General features: G+C 39.6%; 3 long non-coding RNA genes across 3 annotated transcripts; all 3 read left to right on the forward strand.

Annotated features, from left to right (window-relative positions):
* The first annotated feature begins 96 nt into the window (after window positions 1–96).
* LOC104440948 lies at window positions 97–1,329 on the forward strand. Its single transcript, XR_005550295.1, has 3 exons — window positions 97–508; window positions 592–912; window positions 1,288–1,329. It is a non-coding gene; the product is annotated as an uncharacterized LOC104440948 (long non-coding RNA).
* LOC120292693 lies at window positions 1,327–22,129 on the forward strand. Its single transcript, XR_005550294.1, has 4 exons — window positions 1,327–1,432; window positions 1,789–1,871; window positions 21,100–21,255; window positions 21,506–22,129. It is a non-coding gene; the product is annotated as an uncharacterized LOC120292693 (long non-coding RNA).
* LOC120292694 lies at window positions 12,720–13,381 on the forward strand. Its single transcript, XR_005550296.1, has 3 exons — window positions 12,720–13,030; window positions 13,111–13,157; window positions 13,329–13,381. It is a non-coding gene; the product is annotated as an uncharacterized LOC120292694 (long non-coding RNA).
* Window positions 22,130–22,462: the final 333 nt, after the last annotated feature.

A 22,462-nucleotide genomic window follows, 5' to 3' on the forward strand; every position in this document is an offset into this window, starting at 1 on the left:
AGGCGTTTCCCCACTTTGTCCACCCCGGTGGTGGGGTGAACGCAGGGACATGATTGATGTTTCTGCTTCTTTTATCCGATGTGACATTTGCACCTATTCATGCTGTGAATATGAATGATGTCCAAATTTCACTTCGAATAAAATAAGCAGAAGCAAAGCATCAATGATGTCCCTGCCTGCGCCCAACACGGCGCCATGGATCTTACCCCATCCTCTCTATCCTCGTTGATTTCATCCAAGTGAGATATAGGGAAAGTCGACTTCGCCCTTTGAAACCCACCCCGTCACCATCGGGGTTGCCATCTGCAGCCTGCTCCTGCGTTTCTTGTTGCTGCGTCTCGCTGATCGGGCACCACCGTCGAGCGGCCGTGCTCCTTCTCGGGATGCAGCATGGCACCTCTTCATCGACTTCGTTGGTTCGATATCAGTGGCTTCGTTCGCGTGGTTGCTGCTCCATGACTCCTTCCACTCCGTCCCCTGGTTGTTCGTGCTGCTCCTGCTGCTTTCCGTGAGTCTGTTGTACGGCCTCATGCAAAAACTTTGTCTGTGGTTTTACGACAAAATCCTCATGTGATCATCCGTGCCATGCAGCGTGGTCTCCCGGTCGTGGATCAGCGTTTAAGGCCGCATGTCTAAGCTAGTTTTTTATAAGATGCACTCGGGCCTTTCTTCCGTTTATATGAAAACATAAGGAGTCCCCAAGCCTTCGGCATCATCAAATTATCTCCCAACCATAAGAAAGGAGAGCAGGGGACAAGTACAAACCACCTATGAACGGTGATGGACCTTGTATCGACTAGATCTGATTAAGATAAGCTAAGCCCTCAAAAGAAATTGGGATCTACTGTTATTGAAGAGATCGAAGATAACCTCAGCAATCGTTTTGACGAGTAGGTCTACTCTAGTAGCCAGGTAAGAGATAGTAATTGTTCTTGAGGTTAAAGCTTCTGACCTCTTTGAAAACATTGTTGAGTGTTGCAGATTTTCCTTCTTTTTCTGGTGAATCTCTTCGTAGCTTTCTGTTTGGCCAGTGGATGGATATGTGTCATTTTACATTCTTTGCCGGTGTACTATGGTTTTGCTCATTTTTCCATATGAACTGGGATAAATTGATGCCTTGGAGAGGCGAGCACAACTACAATTTCAAAAGCTTTGATCTAACGCTAACATCAACGAGTGATCCAAATCAAAATAAAAGATGTCAGCTCTTTCATTTTCGTCCCATATACACCATTACTTGCTTAATAGCTATTACGATGATAACATAGTTGTAGTTTGTCATTGCAGAATGTGGGAGTCATTACATCATATAGTCTTCATTTGACCTCTCGAGAGGTGACAACTAGATCTTTGCTGTGGCAAAAGCATCAACTTGCAATCTAAGACTACATTGTCTTGCTGGCTGATTGACATTCAAGTTGCCAGGGCCAAGGTGAGAAAAGAATGATGAAATGTTGATTTTTTTTTTTCTGTAGGCTTTATTTCAAGATTACTAAATTTTGGCAGACTGTAGATGTTAAAACCAAACTTTTCCCATCTTCATGTGCTATAGAATTTACAGTTTATGTATGCAAAGCTAGATAGATAGTATGCAGACGCTCGAGACAATTCTGTACAAACTACACATCTCTAATGTTCGTAGCTGTGGAAATAATTAGACTGGCAAGCTACCTGACAAGTTGATTCATTGTCAAATTATGCAGCCCAATGTTAATACTCCGATTCATAAAATGGAGCACACAAGTCTTGCACTTCAAAAATATGATATTTATCTGCTTTTACTGCGAGAGAACAACAATCTTGGATGTTGACTCTAGCAGTGAGTCCAATTGACTTGCATAAGAATGCAAGTTGAAAAATCAAACAGAAAGGTAGGTTCCCCTGACTCCCATATTCTTTTCATCTTGTTAAATGCCTTTCGAACTCTGCAACTACATGTAATTTGCTTGTGGCTTTTGGAAACCAGCATCGCACGTCTTATATTGAGTACCTCCAAGTATGTACCCACTTTTTTTCTGCAGAATTTTAATTTTTTTCATCTAGTTCAGCAATAGCAGGGTCTTCAGGTACTTGCACTATTCCAGCAACTTGTATTAAACACTGTTTGGTATTGGTGCATTTTGGTTGATTATTACTTACTGTGGAGATTAGTCTCTATATATGATATTAAAAAGGAACATGACTATTCACCACATTGTACGGCAGCATCTTGTATCCAATTTTGGCTAAAGTCTGTTTAGCATGAGAGTTCTACTGTGATACAAGCGCACCATGGTAAAACATATTTGATATGAGTAATAGATGGGCAAGGGCATTAATCACAGTCATAAGCACCCAGATTCGTGTCTCTTATCTTATTACAAAGGGGACAATAGCACTGCTAACTGGTATTATCTTTGATGAACAAAGCATAAGTGTGGGTTGATGAAAGTTAATGGCAATCTTTTACTGAAGTGGAAGGCAATCTGTGAGGATTAAGATTGCACTGCACACAACCATTGAAGTCAAACCTGCAAAATTTACTAGAGACACTGCTTAGGAAATACAGTTCAGTAGATCTAAAATAAGAAAGAGTATATGTCCCATATACACCACTACTGCTTTCTACCTATTCCGATGATAATATAGTTGCAGCTTACCATTGCAGAATGAGAGCCGTTAGATCATATAGTCTTCATTTTACCTCTGAGAGGTGACAATTAGAAATTTGCTGTGGCAACCGCATCAACTTGCAATCTAAGACTACGTTGTCTCAGTTAGACATTCAAGTTGCCGGGGCCAACGTGAAAAAGGAATGCTGAATGTAGATTTTTTTTTTTTTTTTTTTCAAGAGGCTTTAGTTCAAGATAACTGAATTTTGGCAGACTGTAGATGTTAGACAAGAACTTTTCACATCGTCATGTGCTGAAAAAGAATTTACAGTTCATGAATGCAAAGCTAGATAGATAGTATGCAGAAGCTCAAGACTTGTCTGTACAAACTATACGCATCCAATGTTCCTATTTGTGGAAAGAATTAGACCAACTAGCTTCCTGATAAATTGATTCATAATCAAATTATGCATCCCAATGTTAATACTTCAATATATGACACAAAGCACAAAAGTCTTCCAGTTCAAAAATATGATTTTAAATCTGTTTTTACTGCAGAGAACAACAATCTTGGATGTCAACTGTAGCAGTGAATCCAATTGACTTGCATAAGAACGTAAGTTGAAACATCAAACAGAAAGGTAGGTTCCCCGACTACTATATTCTTTTCATTTTGGTAAGTCCCTCCTCAACTCTGCAACTACATGCACTTTGCTTCCGGCTTTTGGAGACCAGCATTGTGTGTCTTTTCTTGAGCACCTCCAATTATGTGCCCACTTTTTCCTGCAGAATTTTAATTTTTTTTCATCTAGTTCAGCAATCGCAGGGTCTTCAGGCACTTGCACTATTCCAGCGACTTGTATTAAACACTTTTTGGTATTAGCACATTTTCTGTTGATTATTACTTATCATGGAGATGAGTCTATATATATGATGTTAAAAAGTAACATGGCTATTCACCTCACATGGCAGCATCTTGTATCCAATTTTGGCTAAAGTCTGTTTAGCAAGAGAGCACTACTGTGATTCAAGTGCACCATGGCAAAACGCATTTGATATGAGTAGTCAATGAGTGAGGCATTGATCAGAGTCATGAGCACCCAGATTCATGCTCCTTATCTTATTGCAAAAGGCACAATAGTACTACTCACTGGTATTATCTTCGATGAACAAAGCGTAAAGTGTGAGTTGATGGAAGTTAATGCAATATTTTGCTGTAGTGGAAGGCAGTCTGTGATGATTAAGATTGCACTGCACACAACTGCAAAAGCCGAACTTGCAAAATTTACCAGACACTTCATAGTGGCACAGTTAGGCAGATTTAAAATAAGAAAGAGTAAGGGTGCATTTGGGAAGGCTTTTGGGGAAAGTCTGTGGGGAAATGCAAAGGCCATTGAGTTAAAGGAGTTTTCCAAAATGCAAATTGTGGATGTGATGTTTCAAAGTGGGCCTTTCAAAAGTGCATAGAGTGTTCAAGTCATTGTCACTTCTGTGCAGTGAAAGACAGAGCGTCATCGCTCTTCACGACATACGTCAACAGTGCTCCTCCTTATACGAGAAGAAAAAGGATGTGCAGGGTGAGCAGGTCGTTGTATCTGAGGCAATTCAGCACATAATATATAGAGCAGAGAAGAGCAGCTCTGCTCCGCCTGGCGATAGGCTAAACATTTGACACATTCAACACAAGCCTTGCACACACCATCCTTCATATGAAAGTTCCAGCGGCAGAGAATGATGGTGCAGTGGAGAAAGAAGAGGCAATCAAGACAATTATAGACAGACCTCACCTATATGTTCCCTTCACAAGCTTTGCACTTGATTTTGCAGTCGAGCTGCATGTGGAAGACCAGTGGATGGTGATGGTTGAAAAATGGTAAAAAACCGAGTCCTTAGAACCTCCAGAAGCACAACTAGCTATTCTTAGCTATTCTGATGATAATAATGTCTGAGTTTGTCATTGCAGAAAGACAGATTGGTTACATCATATAGTCAGCATCTTACCTCTGAGAGGTGACAACTAGATCTTTGTCGCAGCGAATGCATCAACTTGCTTAAGCAAATAAGATTTATAAAGACCGTGACTTCTTTTGTGATGTATCCTGTATGTATCTAGAAGCTCTTGGATCTGAATAATACAATCTAAGACTATTTTGTCTCATTGGTTGATTGGTTTTTGTCCAGGAGCTAGAATTGTTGCTTCAGTCAGAGATTCAAGTTACCAGGGCCAAGGTGAGAAAAGAATGCTGAAATATAGATTCTTCTTTGGGAGGCTTTACTCCAATGTAACCAAATTTTGGTAGACTGCAAATGTTAGAACTGAACTTTTCCCATCTTCATGTGTGGAAAAGAATTTGCAGCTCATGAATGCCAAGCCATATAGATAGTACACAAAAGCTTGAGACTAATCTGTACAAACTACACACATCTGATATTCATTTTTTGAGGAAATAGTGACCTGCAAGCTTCCTGCCAAAATCAATTTATGCATCACAATGTTAGTACATTAATTCATAACATGAAGCAAACAAGTCTCACACTCAAAAATATGATATATATCTGCTTTTGCTGCAGAGAATAACAATCTCGGATGTCGAGTGTTAGCAGTGATTCTGATTGACTTGCTTAGGAACGTAAGCTGAAACATCAAACAAAAAAGGTTGTCTCCTGCCACCCCAATTCTTTTCTTCTGGATAAGTGCCTCCCCACCTCTGCAACTACATGTGCTTCGCTTGCATCTTTTTGAGACCAGCATTGCCCGTTATTTTTTTAGTACCTTCAGTTGTGTGCTCACTCAGTCCGCTTTTTCCCGCAGAATTGCAATTTTTTCATCTAGTTCAGCAATAGCAGGGTTTTCAGGTACTTCCATTATTTGAAAAAAAAATTGGTATTACCATATTTTCTGTTGATTATAACTTATTGTGGAGAATAAGTCTATATATCATTTTAAAGGAAGAAAAAAGAACCGGGCTTTTGACCACTTCACAAGGCAGCATCTTGTATTTCTTCGTTGGCTAATGTCAGTTTAATGAGAGAGCACTTCTGTGATGAAAGCATACTGTGGGTAAAACGCATTCAATATGAGTAATCGATACGCAAGGGCATTCATCGCAGCTGGAAGTACATAGATTCAGGTCTTTTATCTCTCAAAGGTCACAATAATGCTCACCGGCCTGATCTTTGATGGACGAAGTGTAAAGTGTGAGTTGATGGAGGTGTGGAAGGCAATCGTGGTTGACATTAAGACTGCCCTGCACAAGAACATGAAGGTCGAAAGTGCAAAATTTACCAGACACTGCATAGGAAGCATGAGTCAGTAGATCTAATATAAGAAAGAGTAGATGCTCGTGGAGGTGATGTTTCAAAGTGGGCCTTCCAAAAGTGCATGGAATGTTGAAGTCGAAGTCGCGTCCTACGCAGTGAAAGACAGTGTCAATGCTCTTCACCACATGCGTCAGTAATCGTTCCTTCCTGATACGGGAAAAGTGGATGTGCCGGGCGAACGGGGTGTCGCATGCCTGAGGGCAATTCAGCACATGATTTCTGGAGCAGAAAGCAGCTCTGCTCCAGGCAGTGATGGGCTAAACCTTTTGACATATTCATTACAAGCCTTGCCCGCACCATCTTTCATATGACCTAGCTCCAGCGGCAGTGGATGAGCGTGAATTGCAGAAAGAAGTGGCAATCCAGACAAGCATAGAACTCACCTAGTATGTTCTATTCACAAGCTTTGCACTAGATTCTGGTTTCGAGCTTCACGTGGGGGGACACCAGTGGATGCTGATGGGCGAAATGGAAAGACGGGCGTTGCTTCTCTGGGGTAGATTCCGCGCAGCTTTTGTGAATTAAGAATATGCACCGTGTAGCAACCATAGACCTCCTTGCAGGCTTTGCATTTGATTCAACTTTTGGTGCCGACATGATGGGCTGTGAGGAGATGCCAATGAGCAAAATGTTGGATGGTCACGTTCTTAGAATCGTCGTCAGGCTTAGAGTTGTGACTAGGCAAACAATGCTATATCGGGGCATGCAATAACGCTCAACCATCCAAATAGCAAGAAGGAAGCCTGCTCACACGCATGGCAACTACAACGATCCTCCTCATCGTCCGCCTACTAGGTGTTCAAGCAGGGGCTGTTGGTGAAACGGGTTTTCTTGGGCGGACAGCATGCTAAATTCGGGGCATGACTCGTGAAAGAAGAATCGACACAATTTACAGCTGTGGGGCTGAGCTGCAGATCGGAGACCAGCACGCCAGACATTCCAAGCAAGTACAACCTTCCGCTCAGGGTGAGGAGATTCGATGCCTGATCACCAAGGCAAATTAGGAAATAAAAAGGCGCTTTGAATGGAGATTCAATTCCGCGTATGGCATGGTGGAAGAGCTCAGCCACATTTGCCGTTATCTTACGTAAAAACTAATCAAACCTAGGATCTAAGATTTTTCATTTTTTTAATTAAAAATTAAATATAAATATATATTATCGATCTAGTCCAAGTGGTGGTTTTACACCTAAAACGAGAACCAAACTGATTTCCTTAGAAATCATTGATTCTTGGGCAATCTAGACTGTTCTCGATTCATTTGCACAACCCTGTTCCTCGTCCCTGTTGTGCTTTCACATGGCCTCCACCCATTTCTCTCATCTTTAAGAGTTTCCACAAACATTCCTCCTTAATAACCTTGTTTTTTTTTTTTTTTTCTGTTTTCTCGAAAAGATGACATTTATGATTCAATTTGGATGAAATAAAAATTATAATGCATGCACATTTTCACTTACGGTGTATCGTCTTCATTCCATTAATTTGTATGTTCCTTTTGCTTAAATTTTGAATTTATTAGACTAATCAAGGTCCTATCTTGTTTGGCTTTTTTCCGAGGCAAAAAAAGAAAAAAATGAAGAAGAAGAAGACGACAAAGTTCTCTCTTTTTTTAATATTTATTCTCTCCTGCTGGGGTGTGCGCATGTATGAATACATAAACCTCTCTTCAAAAACTTCTGAGTCTCCCTTATTGACTATCCCAATGTAGTTTCTTTGTGAACTAGACTTAGGACGCGCATGATAACCAAAATTTCTGTTCCAGAAATAGTTTTTCTGTTCCAGGCCTATTTTTGGAATAGAAATCCGTTTGATAAACCTATTCCGTTTTTCTATTTCTGGAATAGATTTCTATTCCAGAAATAGATTTGGAAGAGAAATCAGAAATAGAAAAAATCTACTTCTCTATTTCTGAAATAGAAATCAGAAATAATTTCTCCCACAAACCCTAATTTCGGTAACTCTCATCTCCTCTATGACATCTTGCCTCCTCCTCCTCCTCCGCCGGTTGCCGCCCGCGCCACCCGCCATCGGCCGCCCGTCGCCGGCCCCGCCCGCCGCCGCCCGCCGCCGTCGACCACCGCCCGCCGCCGCCCCGCCGCTGGTCGCCGTCGCCGGTCGACGACCCGGAAATAAAGAAATTTTGTATCGTTATCAAACGAATTTCTATTTTTAGAATAGAAATTTTGTTTCGTTATCAAATGGTTATTTTTTTAGAAACTCTTCTAGAAATAGAAATAGAAAAATCTATTTCTGTTCAGTAAATTATTTCTGGAATGAGAATGGTTGTCATGCACCCCCTTAGTCATCAAATTTTCACTCATGCCCTTCCCGTTCCTTCCCGTTCCTTACCCCTTTTGCTCACCCCTCATCCCCTGCTGTGCTTTCGCATGGCCTTCCCCCATTTCTCTCTCTTCTTTAAAAGTTTCCACAAATATTCCTCCCCTATACCTTGTTTTTTCTATTTTCTCAAAAAGATGATATTTATTATTCAATTTGGATGAAATAAAGATTATGATGCACATGTATATTTCATCTGCGATGTATCATCTTCATTCCACTAATTTGTACGTTTCTTTTGGTAAAATTTTGAATTTGCTAAAATTTGAATTTATTATACTAATCAAGGTCCTACCTTGATTTGAACTGGTTCAAGTCCTTTTTTTGAGGCAAAAGAAGAAGAATTCTCTCTTTTTATCATATTTATTCTCTTCTACTAGGCTGTGCGTCTCTCTCTCTCTCTCTCTCTCACTCTCTCTCTCTATTAGCCCATAAAAAAGTCATGCTTCTATCTCTCTCTCTCTCTCTCTCTATATATTAGCCCATAAAAAAGTCATGCTTCTATCAACAATCCAAGGCATCTTAAACCTATTTTCGCAATATTTCATCGAAAAGATATCCAGCTACTTCTAAAGTATTTTAGAAGGACTTAATATATGCAACAATCATAGAAATAGATGAGTTCGTGCATAAAACATGGCAACAAACAAATGTTCATGTCACAATATATATTGCGAACTATGTTAGGGGTGAGGGTGTTGGCTAGATCAAGGCCTCTTTAATGGGGAAAAATGTCAGAAAAGTTTTTAATCTATTGCACTTGTGTCATAATCTTAAACCTTTAAATTATAACAATTTAATCATAAATTTTTGCTAATTCAATCCTTCAAATTAATTTTAATTGAAAATTATTGATATAAATGTGGGTTATTCAACGTGACTCGGCCAAGGGGTTGGCCTCACTTGGGTGAGGATCATCGGCTCGACTAGGCGAGAGGGATCCTTGATGAGCTCGCCCCTCACCCTCGCCCTCGCCTAGGCTAGATTTGGTAAGGCCAGCTCGCTCGGCCATTGCCTATGAATGGCAAAAGGAAGAAGAAAGGAAAAAAATGTAAGAAATCGAAAAAATATTAAATTATTATTATAGTTTTTTTACAACCATCCACATAAGCAATATTCAACCAAAATTAATCGGAATTACTAAATTGGCACTAGTATAAGGTTTAAGACTAAATTTGGATGAATACAATAGGTTTATGGTTTTTTTTTTGGGTACTTTTCTCCCTTTTGAATATAACCAAATAAAAAAATAAATCGGACAGTTCAAGGCCTTCATTCACTCCATGGCGTCATAAGGGGTGAGGGTAGGGACATCATTTGATATTTGTTTTTTCATGGAAAGTGGCATAGGACATAAATATTTTTGGTCTGGGCACAGGACATTGTTTTTATTTTGGGTGCTGCGGGGCGTAGCGAGGGATGAAAAAACGGGGACGTCATTTTATACTCTTTCTTTCGGGTCAATTTGAATACTCTATACTTTGGATGTTGCGAAACATTTTATACTCTTTCTTTTGAGTCTACACTACCGTGCTCACTACTTTGGATGTTGTGAAACATTTTATACTCTTTTTTTGAATCGAGACTAAGGCACCATGGCGTTAGCCGAAAAAAGAGGGTATTAAATATTTCGCATGGCGGCGTCGGTCGAGGCACCATGGCCTGAGCCGAAAAAAGAGAGTATTAAATGTTTCGCATGGCGGCGTCGGTCATAAAATGTTTCGCATGGCGGCGTCGGCCGAAGCACCATGGCGACGATGGCCGAAGCCGAAAAAAGAGAGTATAAAACGTTTCGCAACATGTGCCTTACCCTGACCAAAAAGAATTTCATCCCTCACGACGCCATGGACCTTAGCTCCATCGTCTCTATCCTGGTCAACATCATCCAAGTGGTTTACCAGGGGAAGTCGATTTCACCCTTTGAAACCCACCCCGTCGCCACCCGCGTCGCCATCTGCAGCCTCCTCCTGCATTTCTCTTTGGGGCGTGTCGCTACTCGGGCACCACCGCCTCGCGGCCCTGCTCTTTCTTGGGATGGAGCAGCGCGCCTCCTCTTCCACTTCACCGGTTTGACATCGGTGTTTTCGCTCGCGTGGTTGCTGCTCCACGACTCCTTCCACTCCGTCCTCTGGTTCGTGCTGTTCCTGTTGCTTTCAGTGCGCCTGTCACGGGGCCTCATTCAAAACCTTTGGCTGTGGTTTTACCGCAAACTCGTTCTCATGATTATCCGTGCAGCGCGCTCCCGTGTATGGCATGGTGGAAGGGCGCAGTCACATTTGCCGCGCCCGGCTGTGGATGGGCGTTTCACGCCGGGAGTCCGAGCGCTGTAGTTGTTCGACTGTTCCCTGCTTCAGAGAAGTAATTTTAATTGTATGACCACTTTAAATCAAATGATCAGTACTTTAGGAACCTAAGCTAGTTTTGTATAAGATGCACTTGGGGTTTTCTTCTCTGTATCTGGAGCCAAACCCGTAAGGAATCCCCAAGCCTTCGGCGTCAAATTATCTCCCGATCATAAGAAAGGAGAGCAGGGAACAAGCAAAAACTACCTATGTATCTTTCCTATTCCTAGCCATGAACGGTGATGGACCTTGTAGTGACTAGATCTGTTTAAGATAAGCTAAGCCCTCAAAAGAAATTGGGATCTATCGTTATTGAGGAGATTGAAGATGACCTCAACAACTGTTACGATGAGTAGAATGGTCGTTTGTAGTGGCCATATAAGGGGTAGTAATGGTTCTTGAGGTTAAAGCTTCTGACCTCTTTGAAAACGTTGTTAAGTGTTGCTTTCTGTTTGGCCAGTGGATGGATATGTGTCGTTTTACATTCTTTGCTGGTGTACTATGTTCTTGTTCATTTGTCCATGGGATAAATTGATGCCTTGGTGACGCGAGCACAGCTACAATTTCAAAAGCTTTGATCTAACACTAACATCATTGAGTGATCCAAATCAAAATGAAACATGTCAGCTTTTTCCATCTCTCGCATATACACCATTACTGCTTATTAGCTATTCCGATGATAATATACTTGTAGTTTGTCATTGCAGAATGTGGGAGTCGTTACATCATGTAGTCTTCATTTTACCTCTGAGAGGCGACGGCTAGATCTTTGCTGTGGCAAATGCGTTAACTTGCAATCAAAGACTATGTTGTCTCCCTGGCTGATTAACATTCAAGCTGCCGAGGCCAAGGTAAGAAAAGAAAGCTGAAATTTTGATTTTTTTTCTGTAGGCTTTAGTTCAAGATTACTGAATTTTGGCAGACTGTAGATGTTAGAACCAAACTTTTCCCATCTTCATGTGCCGTAGAATTTACAGTTCATGTATGCAAAGCTAGATAGATAGTATACAGATGCTCAAGACAATTCTGTACAAACTACACTCATCTGATGTTCATATTTGTGGAAACAATTAGACCAGCTAGCTTCCTGACAAGTTGATTCATAATCAAATTAAGCATCCCAATGTTAATACTTTGATAAATGACAGAGCACAAAAGCCTTGCACTTCAAAAATATGATATTTGTCTGTTTTTACTGCAGAGAACAACAATCTTGGATGTTGACGGTAGCAGTGAGCCCAGTTGACTTGCATAAAAACGTAAGTTGAAACATCAAACAGAAGGGTGTTCTCCTGACTCCCGAATTCTTTTCATCTTGGTAAGGGCATTCCCAACTGTGCAACTAAATGCACTTCGCTTGTGGCTTTTGGAGACCAGCATTACACGTCTTTTCTTGAGCACCTCCAATCATGTGCCCACTTTTTCCTGCAGAATTTCAACTTTTACATCTAGTTCAGGCTGTTCAGCAATAGCAGGGTCTTCAGGTACTTGCACTGTTCTAGCAACTTGTATTAAACACTGTTTGGTATTAGCGCATTTTCTGCTGATTATTACATATTGTGGAGATGAGTCTATATATATGATGTTAAACATCACATGGCAGCATCTTGTATCCAATTTTGGGTAAAGGCTGTTTAGCAAGAGAGCACTACTGTGATACAAGCGCACCATGGTAAAATGCATTTGATATAGTAATCAATGGGCAAGGGCATTCATCAGTCATAAGCACCCAGATTTGTGTCCCTTGTAATATTACAAAGGGCACAATAGCACTGCTCACTGGTATTATCTTCGACGAACAAAGCATAAAGTGTGAGTTGATGGAATTTAATGGCAATCTTTTACTGTAGTGGAAGGCAATCTGTGATGATTAAGATTGCATTGCACACAACTGCAAAAGACGAAGCTGCACAATTTACCACAGACACTTCATAGTAGCATGGTTAGGTAGATTTAAAATAAGAAAGAGTATATGCTTGTGGAGGTGATGTTTTGAAGTGGGCCTTTTAAAAGTGCATGGAGTGTTGAAGTCGTCACTTCCATGCAGTGAAAGACAGAGCATCCATGCTCTTCACAACATATGTCAACAGTGCTCCTGATATGAGAAGAAAAAGGATACGCAGGGTGAGCAGGTCGTTGCATCTGAGGGCAATTCAGCACATAATTTATGGAGCAGAGAAGAGCATCTCTGCTCTTCATGGCAATAGGCTAAACATTTGACACATTCAACACAAGCCTTGCACGCACCATCCTTCATATGGCAGTTTCAGCGGCAGAGAATGATAGTGCAGTGGAGAAAGAAGAGGCAATCAAGACAACCATAGGCCTCACCTATATGTTCCATTCACAAGCTTCACACCTGATTTTGCAGTCAAGCTGTGTGTGGAAGACCAGTGGATGCTGTGTGTGGAAGAGCAGTGGATGCTGATGGTCGAAATGGTAAAAAACCGAGTCCTTTGTGCCTCCAGAAGGACAACTAGCTATTCTGATGATAATATTGTTTGAGTTTGTCGTTGCAGAATGACAGATTGGTTACATCATATAGTCAGCACTTTACCTTTGAGAGGTGAGAACTAGATCTTTGTTCCGGCGAATGCATCAACTTGCTTCAGCAAATAAGATTTATAAAGACAGCAACTTCTTTTATGATGTATCCTGTTTGTATCCAGAAGCTCTTGGATGTGAATAATGCAATCTAAGACTATGTTGTCTCACTGGTTGATTGGTTTTCGTCCAGGAGCTAGAATTGTTGCTTCAGTCAGAGATTCAAGTTGCCAGGGCCATGGTGAAAAGAATGCTGAAATATAGATTTCTTTTGGGAAGCTTTAGTCCAATGTAACCGAATTTTGGTATACTGCAGATGTTAGAACGGAACTTTTCCCATCTTCATCTGCTGGAAAAGAATTTACAGTTCATGAATGCAAAGCCATATTGATAGTATGCAAAAGCTCGAGTCTAGTCTGTACAAACTACACCAGTCTGTTTTACCAAAAAAAAAACTACACCAGGCTGATATTCATTTTTCGAGGAAATAATAAGACCAGCAAGCTTCCTGATGAGTTGATTCATAATCAACTTATGCATCCCAATTTTAGTGCATTAATTCATAACATGAAGCAAACAAGTCTCACACTCAAAGATATGATGGAGAGAATAACAATATCGGATGTCGAGTGTTAGCGGTGATTCTGATTGACTTGCTTGAGAACGTAAGTTGAACCATCAAACAGGAAGGCTGTCTCCTGCCTCCCCAATTCTTTTCTTCTGGATAAGTGCCTCCCCAACTCTGCAACTAAATGCACTTTGCTTGCATCTTTTTGAGACCATCATTGCCCATTTTTTTTTTCAGTACCCTCAGTTGTGTGCTCACTCTCTCTGCTTTACCTGCAGAATTGCAATTTTTTCATCGAGTTCAGCAATAGCAAGGTCTTCAGGTACTTCCATTACTTTAAAAAACATTTGGTATTACCATATTTTCAGTTGATTATAACTTATTGTGGAGAACGAGTCTATATATGATGTTAAAGAAAGAAAAAAGAACAGGGCTATTCTCCACATCACAAGGCAGCATCTTGTATCTCTTTGTTGGGTAATTGTCAGTTTTGTGAGACAGCACTTCTGTGATGAAAGCATACCGTGGGTAAAACGCATTCGATATGAGTAATCAATGCACAGGGGCATTCATCGCAGCTGGAAGCACCTAGATTCAGGTCTTTTTTCTCTCAAAGGTCACAATAGTACTCACCGGCATGATCTTCGTTGGACAAAGTGTAAAGTGTGAGTTGATGGAGGTGATGATGATCTTTTATTGTTGGTGGTAATTGTGGAAGGCAATCATGATTGACATTAAGACTGCACTGCACAAGAACGTGAAAGTTGAAAGTGCAAAATTTACCAGGCAATGCATAGGAAGTGCACATCAGTAGATCTAATATAAGAAAGAGCATATGCTCGTGGAGGTGATGTTTGAAAGTGGGCCTCTTAAAAGTGCATGGAATGTTGAAGTCAAAGCCACATTTTGTGCAGAGAAGGACAGCGTCAATGCTCTGCACGACATGCATCAGTGAGCGTTCCTTCCTGATATGGGAAGAAGTGGCTGTGCCAGGGTGAACGGGGTGTTGCATAACTGAGGGCAATTCAGCACATGATTTATGGAGCAGATGAGAGCAGCACTGCTCCAGCGGCAGTGGATGATCGTGAATTTGAAAAAGAAGAGGCAATCCACACAACCATAGACCTCACCTAGTATGCTTTGCACTCGATTCTGGTTTCAAGCTTCACGTTGTGGGACACCAGTAGATGCTGATGGGCGAAATGACCAAAAAACTGAGCCTTTCTTGCCCTCCAGGTCTTGTGTATTTAGACTAATAGCCGCACAGTCCATGTCAAGGCTGAAATTGCATTTGCTGCAGCGGGAAACTCTATGGCAGGCATTGCATTGGAGGTCTACCAATTGATCGAAAGCAAGAGAGATAATGATCATGGAGACGGGCGGTACATCTCTGGGAAGAGATTTGGCGCAGCTCTCATGGAGAAAGAATATACACGTGTACTATCGATAGACCTCCTCGCAGGCTTCACATTTGATTCTACTTTTCGTCCTCAGATGATGAGATGTGAGCAGATGCTAATGAGCAAAATGTTGGATGGTCGCATTCTCAGATTCCTCATCAGGCTTAGAGTTGTGACTAGGTAGACGAAGCAATATCAGGCCGTGCAGCAATGGTCAACCATCCAAATGGCAAGAAGGAAGCCCGCTCACACGCATGGCAACTCCACCAATCCTCCTCATCATCGCCTACTAGAAGGTCAAGTCAGGGCGGCGGGTGAAAGGGGTGTCCTAGGGCGGACGGCATGACAAATTCAGCGCAACTGGTGAAAGAAAAATTGACACGATTCACGGCAGTGGGCTAAGCCGCGGAGCGAAGACCAGCACGCGAGACATTCCAAGCAACTACAACTTCCACTTAGGTTCCGGAGACTCAATGCATGTTCGTCAAGGCAAATTAGGAGATAGAAAAGCGTTTTGAATGTAGTTATAGTTGAGTGATGTCGACACAAAGTAAATGAGGTGACATGAGTTGTACCCTACTCCCGTATTATCTGATGTGGTATTTCAGTGTTCATCTGTACATTTTTTTTTTTCTTATTTATGCTTCAACGCAATAGTTAATAAAACTAAAGTGGCCCATGAAAAGTTTTATATCTTGTTCATTTAAAGTCAGCTGCAATTATATGAGGTCTTAAAAGTGCATTTACCTTGGGCTAGTCTATACATTCATCAAAGAGTTCTTATCCAACTTACTCCAAAAGTAACTTACGTAAGACAATTTTGCGATAACACTTTTGTCATAATTGTTTAAAAAACCAAATTCACCTATTTTAATATTACGAGTTATGTTTTTTAATTTATTAGTTGATTGCACTTACATGTAAAAGTAATGTTTACATTTTCCATTAAATACAATTCGTACAAGTAGTATGAGCCGAATCTACTTTTTTCTAGTTATCAATTTCTCTATAAATGCACATGTTTTGTAGCACCCTTGATCTGTAAGCTATGTCGATATGGCTCATTGAAGCAGTAATTGTAATTAAACGTAATTTTCTTTTAAATCTTTAAATAGAACTCGATTTTATTTTCAAAAACTAAAAAATTATCCGCATTCGTTATTTAAAAAAAAAAATACAAATTGAAGTTATTATTGACCCAGTTCACATATACAACCTACAACTTCAACTAATTAAAGTGAATTTAGATCCAACAGATAAAAAGTTGACATTTGTATAAACTATGAAGACTAAGACCAAGGAGAACATTTCTAAGAAGAGCAAAACAAAATATAGAAGCGCTCTTCCAAGTAATTACAAGTAAACCTATCTAAATGATAGAATGAACTACATTTGGATGAAATAAAGATTATGATGCATGCACATTTTTCATCTATGGTGATCATCTGCTCCTTTTGCTAAAACTTTGAATTTATTATACTAATCAAAGTAATGGTTGGTCCAACCTTGAATTTAAACCGGTTCACATCCTTTTTCAGAGGCAAAAAAGAAAGAAGACAAAATGCTTTCTCTTTTTTGTCATATTTATTCTCTCCTACTAGGTGTTTACGTGTGTATATAAACCTCTTTATAGTCTCCTTTATTGACTCTTACCACTTTTCAATCTCCTTTATTGACTCTGTCCCTCTCCCTCTCCCTCTCTCTCTATCAGAGAGAGTTACCAAAGGGTCTTAGGGGAACCTCCGGTGTTCACATTGCAATGGTTGGACTGTGCGGCGTTACATGATGATCGTATGGCCACTCATGGGTAGAGATGGGGCCTTCATGAAAGTTGGGAACTTTTTTAAAACAAAAAGCCAATTCGAGTAGAATCGCAATTAAAATTAAAATTTGAGAATTTTTTAGGAAATTAGCAAAATTCATCCTTTCATCAACAATCCAAGGTGTCTTAAACTGAAGAAAATGCAATCTTTTGTAATATAAAAACCTATTGCAATATTTCACCAAGAAAAAATGTCCACTGCTTCAAAAGTATTTTAGTAGGATTTCATATATCCTCCAATTATAGAAATAGGTGAATTCGTGCATAAAACATGGTGACACGAGGATGCTCATATCAGGATATATTATTTGCACAATAAATGGGTAATTATAGAAAGGGAGGGGCGGCTATCATTGGAGTATGGAATTGATAATGATATAGAGAAACAATAATGATATATTGATGCATGCTTTCATTTTGTTGACTTTGTGAATAAGATATGTCATTTATCTACCGTCACACCCCAACTCTATAAAATAAGGAAAAAGACACTACCATGGTCTTGCCCAAAGGACGCAGCTTCAAATTATCAATATATATATATATATATATATATATATATATATATATATATATATTCATCTATATACTTGATAAATAGTGAGTTGGTTACAAAATCAAGAGTTTTGAAATTCATGAAAATTAAAAAAGTGTTAGTGTATCTCCAAACTCAATTAAACCCCACAAATATCATCCCATACAAGTATCTAAGCTCACATCCAAATCCAACTGTAAAAAAATTTCGCCGATAACGCTCACATCCTACTTTAGTTGACCAGAAAAAGATTTAGAATGAATAGTGTGAGTAACCATAGCTTAGTGACTAATCCAAATCTCTCCTAAGTAAATCAAGCATATGTTATGATAAAGCAATACCAAAGATTCATTTATCCAAATTCAATATATTATGTGCAACATAATCAAAATATGAGTAATATCGTAATGCAACTTTATACTAATCAATTATATTCATTCAAATTTCAAATACCAAAAGGGTAGTAAACGCTCCATCATATTTTATGCAACAAATATGTTTAAAACATTACTTTTTCATTTAAAAAAAAATCATATTGTGCAATGCTTTTTAGAATATATCAAATCCCAGTCACTTTCAAGACATGAGCTTTTAAATTTGTAGAGGATAACAACCACCCCTAAATAAAATCCAAAACGAAAGTTAGGGTGCTCGAAAAGTTTGAAAGTCCTATCAAAGATTAAGTAAATGTCAAACTTACGTGTGAACTAACCTCGACTAAAACTTTAGTAGGCAATACCATATTCTTGAATCAAATCATCCACTTGACAAAAGACCTTTGAACAATTACTGTGCAAATAGAGTCGACCTCATTTTAAAACTCCAATCCAAGTGAGCTTACTTTCAACATGAAACTCTTTTGAATTACTAAGAGACCATAAAGCCGGAAGATGGTCGGAGAAGGATGAAATCCATTGCCAAATATAGTAATTTGAAAACTGTTTCTAGCAATGTACAAAATTTTAAAAATTTCTCCCAACCAAATCATAAACCTATATTGACTTTCCTGAAGTTGTATTCTTCAATTCCCTAAAATTTCTTTATAACATAATTTCATAGCTTAATAATCTCTAGAATCAACCTAGCAACATAGAATCCATACAAAATCTAATTTACAGTTTAATTATGAAAACTCCTTCAATTAGATAAATAAAAGTTTTGAATCCTTACCGATTGCCAAGAAACAGAATTAATCCGGTGCATATAGCAAGAGCCCCTTTTGCCTCCTCTGTCTTTTTCTCGGTTTTTTTTTAACTCTACTTTCCTCCTTTTTTTTTTTTTTTCGTGTTCTTCTTGGCAGACTCTGTTTCCATCTTTTTCTCTCTTTTGCTCTAGTAATTCCCTTACCATGGCATCAACCGAGGCAAGACCAAAGAAAGGACTTAGACGAGACACTTGGGCTTGGGCTTACTGCTTTGCTCTTATTTATTAATTTTTTGCCAGCCCGGTTATTGGAACTTCACTCTTGCACATGAATCTTCCAGGTTATTACGTATTGATGTAACTATGCGGACACATTGCCGAGAAAAGAGAAATGAGAATTCAATCAGCACCGAACAAAGTCTTTTTTTTTTTTTTTTTCTAACACAAGAAAAAATAAATAGGAAAGTTCACAGGCCCTTCCTCCTCTCCTGGTGGTCAAGGTAGGGGCATCGTTTACTGTCATGAAAATGTCACTCTGACAAACGATAGTAATTGTTCTTGAGGTTAAAGCTTCTGACCTCTTTGAAAACATTGTTGAGTGTTGCAGATTTTCCTTCTTTTTCTGGTGAATCTCTTCGTAGCTTTCCGTTTGGCCAGTTGATGGATATGTGTCATTTTACATTCTTTGCTGGTGTACTTTGGTTTTGCTCATTTTTCCATATGAACTGGGATAAATTGATGCCTTGGAGAGGCGAGCACAACTACAATTTCAAAAGCTTTGATCTAACGCTAACATCAACGAGTGATCCAAATCAAAATGAAAGATGTCAGCTCTTTCATTTCTGTCCCATATACACCATTACTGCTTAATAGCTATTCTGATGATAACATAGTTGTAGTTTGTCATTGCAGAATGTGGGAGTCATTACATCATATAGTCTTCATTTGACCTCTGAGAGGTGACAACTAGATCTTTGCTGTGGCAAAAGCATTAACTTGCAATCTAAGACTACATTGTCTTGCTGGCTGATTGACATTCAAGTTGCCAGGGCCAAGGTGAGAAAAGAATGCTGAAATGTTGATTTTTTTTTCTGTAGGCTTTATTTCAAGATTACTAAATTTTGGCAGACTGTAGATGTTAAAACCAAACTTTTCCCATCTTCATGTGCTATAGAATTTACAGTTTATGTATGCAAAGCTAGATAGATAGTATGCAGACGCTCGAGACAATTCTGTACAAACTACACATCTCTAATGTTCGTATCTGTGGAAATAATTAGACTGGCAAGCTACCTGACAAGTTGATTCATCATCAAATTATGCAGCCAAATGTTAATACTCCGATTCATAAAATGGAGCACACAAGTCTTGCACTTCAAAAATATGATATTTATCTGCTTTTACTGCAGAGAACAACAATCTTGGATGTTGACTCTAGCAGTGAGTCAATTGACTTGCATAAGAATGCAAGTTGAAAAATCAAACAGAAAGGTAGGTTCCCTGACTCCCATATTCTTTTTCATCTTGTTAAGTGCCTTTCGAACTCTGCAATTACATGTAATTTGCTTGTGGCTTTTGGAAACCAGCATCGCACGTCTTTTCTTGAGTACCTCCAAGTATGTGCCCACTTTTTTCTGCAGAATTTTAATTTTTTTCATCTAGTTCAGCAATAGCAGGGTCTTTCAGGTACTTGCACTATTCCAGCAACTTGCTTAAACACTGTTTGGTATTGGTGCATTTTCGGTTGATTATTACTTACTGTGGAGATTAGTCTCTATATATGATATTAAAAAGGAACATGACTATTCACCACATTGTACGGCAGCATCTTGTATCCAATTTTGGCTAAAGTCTGTTTAGCATGAGAGTTCTACTGTGATACAAGCGCACCATGGTAAAACATATTTGATATGAGTAATAGCTGGGCAAGGGCATTAATCACAGTCATAAGCACCCAGATTCGTGTCTCTTATCTTATTACAAAGGGGACAATGGTACTGCTAACTGGTATTATCTTTGATGAACAAAGCATAAGTGTGGGCTGATGAAAGTTAATGGCAATCTTTTACTGAAGTGGAAGGCAATCTGTGAGGATTAAGATTGCACTGCGCACAACTGCAAAAACCTAATTTACAGTTTAACCACGAAAACTTCTTCAATTAGATAAATAACAGTTTCAAATCCTTACCAATTGCTAAGAAACATAAATATTCCGGCTTGACCAAGCCTCTTAAAGGTGCATGCAGTGAGAGCCCCCTGTCTCATCTATGTCTTTTTGTCTGTTTCTCCAGATTCTGCTTTCCTCCTTTTTTGGGGTTCTTCTTGGCTAGACTCTGTTTTTCTTATTTTCGTTCTATCTGCTCTAGTAATTCCTTTGCGATGGCATCAACTGAAGCAAGACCAAAGAAAGTGCTTAAACAAGACACTTGGGCGTGGGCTTACTTTTTTGCTCTTATTTATTATTTTTTGTCAGCCTGGTTATTGAAACTTTAAGAGGAAAGTTAAGTTCAAAGGCGTTCCTCCACTCCAGTGGTGGGTTGAAGGCAGGGATAGCAGAGTGGCATAAAAGATGACAGTCTGGAACTGGGAGGATCAATGCCACTGTCAGTTTGGAGTTTAGTTGCTACAAGGTGCATTCCCATTCATGGCTAGGTATTGGCACGATACATGGGTAGTTTTTACTTTCTTATGGTCGGAAGATAATTTGATGATTCAAAGGCTTGGGAACTCCTTATGGTTTCAGATAAAGAGAAGAAAGCCCCAAATGCCTCTTATAAAATACTAGCTAGCTTCCTAAAGTACTTGTCACTTGTTTTAAAGTGGCCATATAGACAAGATTACTTTTTCCAAGCAGGGAATAGTTGAACAACTATGGCACTCAGACTTCTAACATGAAATGCAGATACACGACTGTGCGAGGCGAATACGGCTGCGCTCTTCCACCATGCCATACACGAGACTGCACCACATGGATTATTATGAGAATGAGTTTGCAGTAAAACCACAGCCAAAGTTTTTGAATGGGGCCTTGCAACAGACTCACGGAAAGCAACAGGAGTGGCACGAACCAGGGAACGGAGTGGAAGGAGTCGTGGAACAGCAACCAAGCGAGTGAATCCACCGATATCGAACCGGTGAAGTCAATAAGGAAGGATGATGCTCCATCACAAGAAGGAGCATGGCTGCCAGATAAGCGAAACGCATCAACAAGAAATGCAGGAGCAGGCTGCAGATGGCGACGATGGTGGTGACGGGGTGAGTTTCAAAGGGTGAAGTCAACTTCCCCTGGTATTTTACTTTGATGAAGTCGACCAGGATAGAGACAATGGAGGTTAAATCCATGACGCCATGAGGGATGAAGGCAGGGACATCATTTGTGGTTCTTTTTATGGACAGTGGCCCTCAAAAGAAATTGGGATCAAAGATAATCTCAAAAATTGTTACAAGGAGTAGAATAATTGTTTCTAGTAGCCATATGAAGCGTAGAAATTGTTCTTGAGGTTAAAGCTTCTGACCTCTTTGAAAACATTGCGAGCATTGCAGGTTTCCTTCTTTTCTGGTGAATCTCTTTGTAGCTTTCTGTTTGGCCCTCTGATCAACATGTGCCATTTTACATTCTTTGCTAGTATACTATGGTTTTGCTCATATATCCGTATGAACTAGGATACATAGATGCCTTGGAGACACGAGTACAGCTGCAATTTCAAAAGCTCTGTTCTAACATCACGGAGTGATCCAAATCAAAATGAAAGACGTCTGTTTTTTCATCTCTGTCCCACATACCCCATTACTGCTTACTAGCTATTCCGATGATGATAAAGTTTTAGTTTGTCATTGCAGAATGAAAGTGGTTATATCA

The sequence above is a fragment of the Eucalyptus grandis genome, chromosome 4 (genome assembly GCF_016545825.1).
Source record: "Eucalyptus grandis isolate ANBG69807.140 chromosome 4, ASM1654582v1, whole genome shotgun sequence".
NCBI classification, from domain to species: Eukaryota; Viridiplantae; Streptophyta; class Magnoliopsida; order Myrtales; family Myrtaceae; genus Eucalyptus; species Eucalyptus grandis.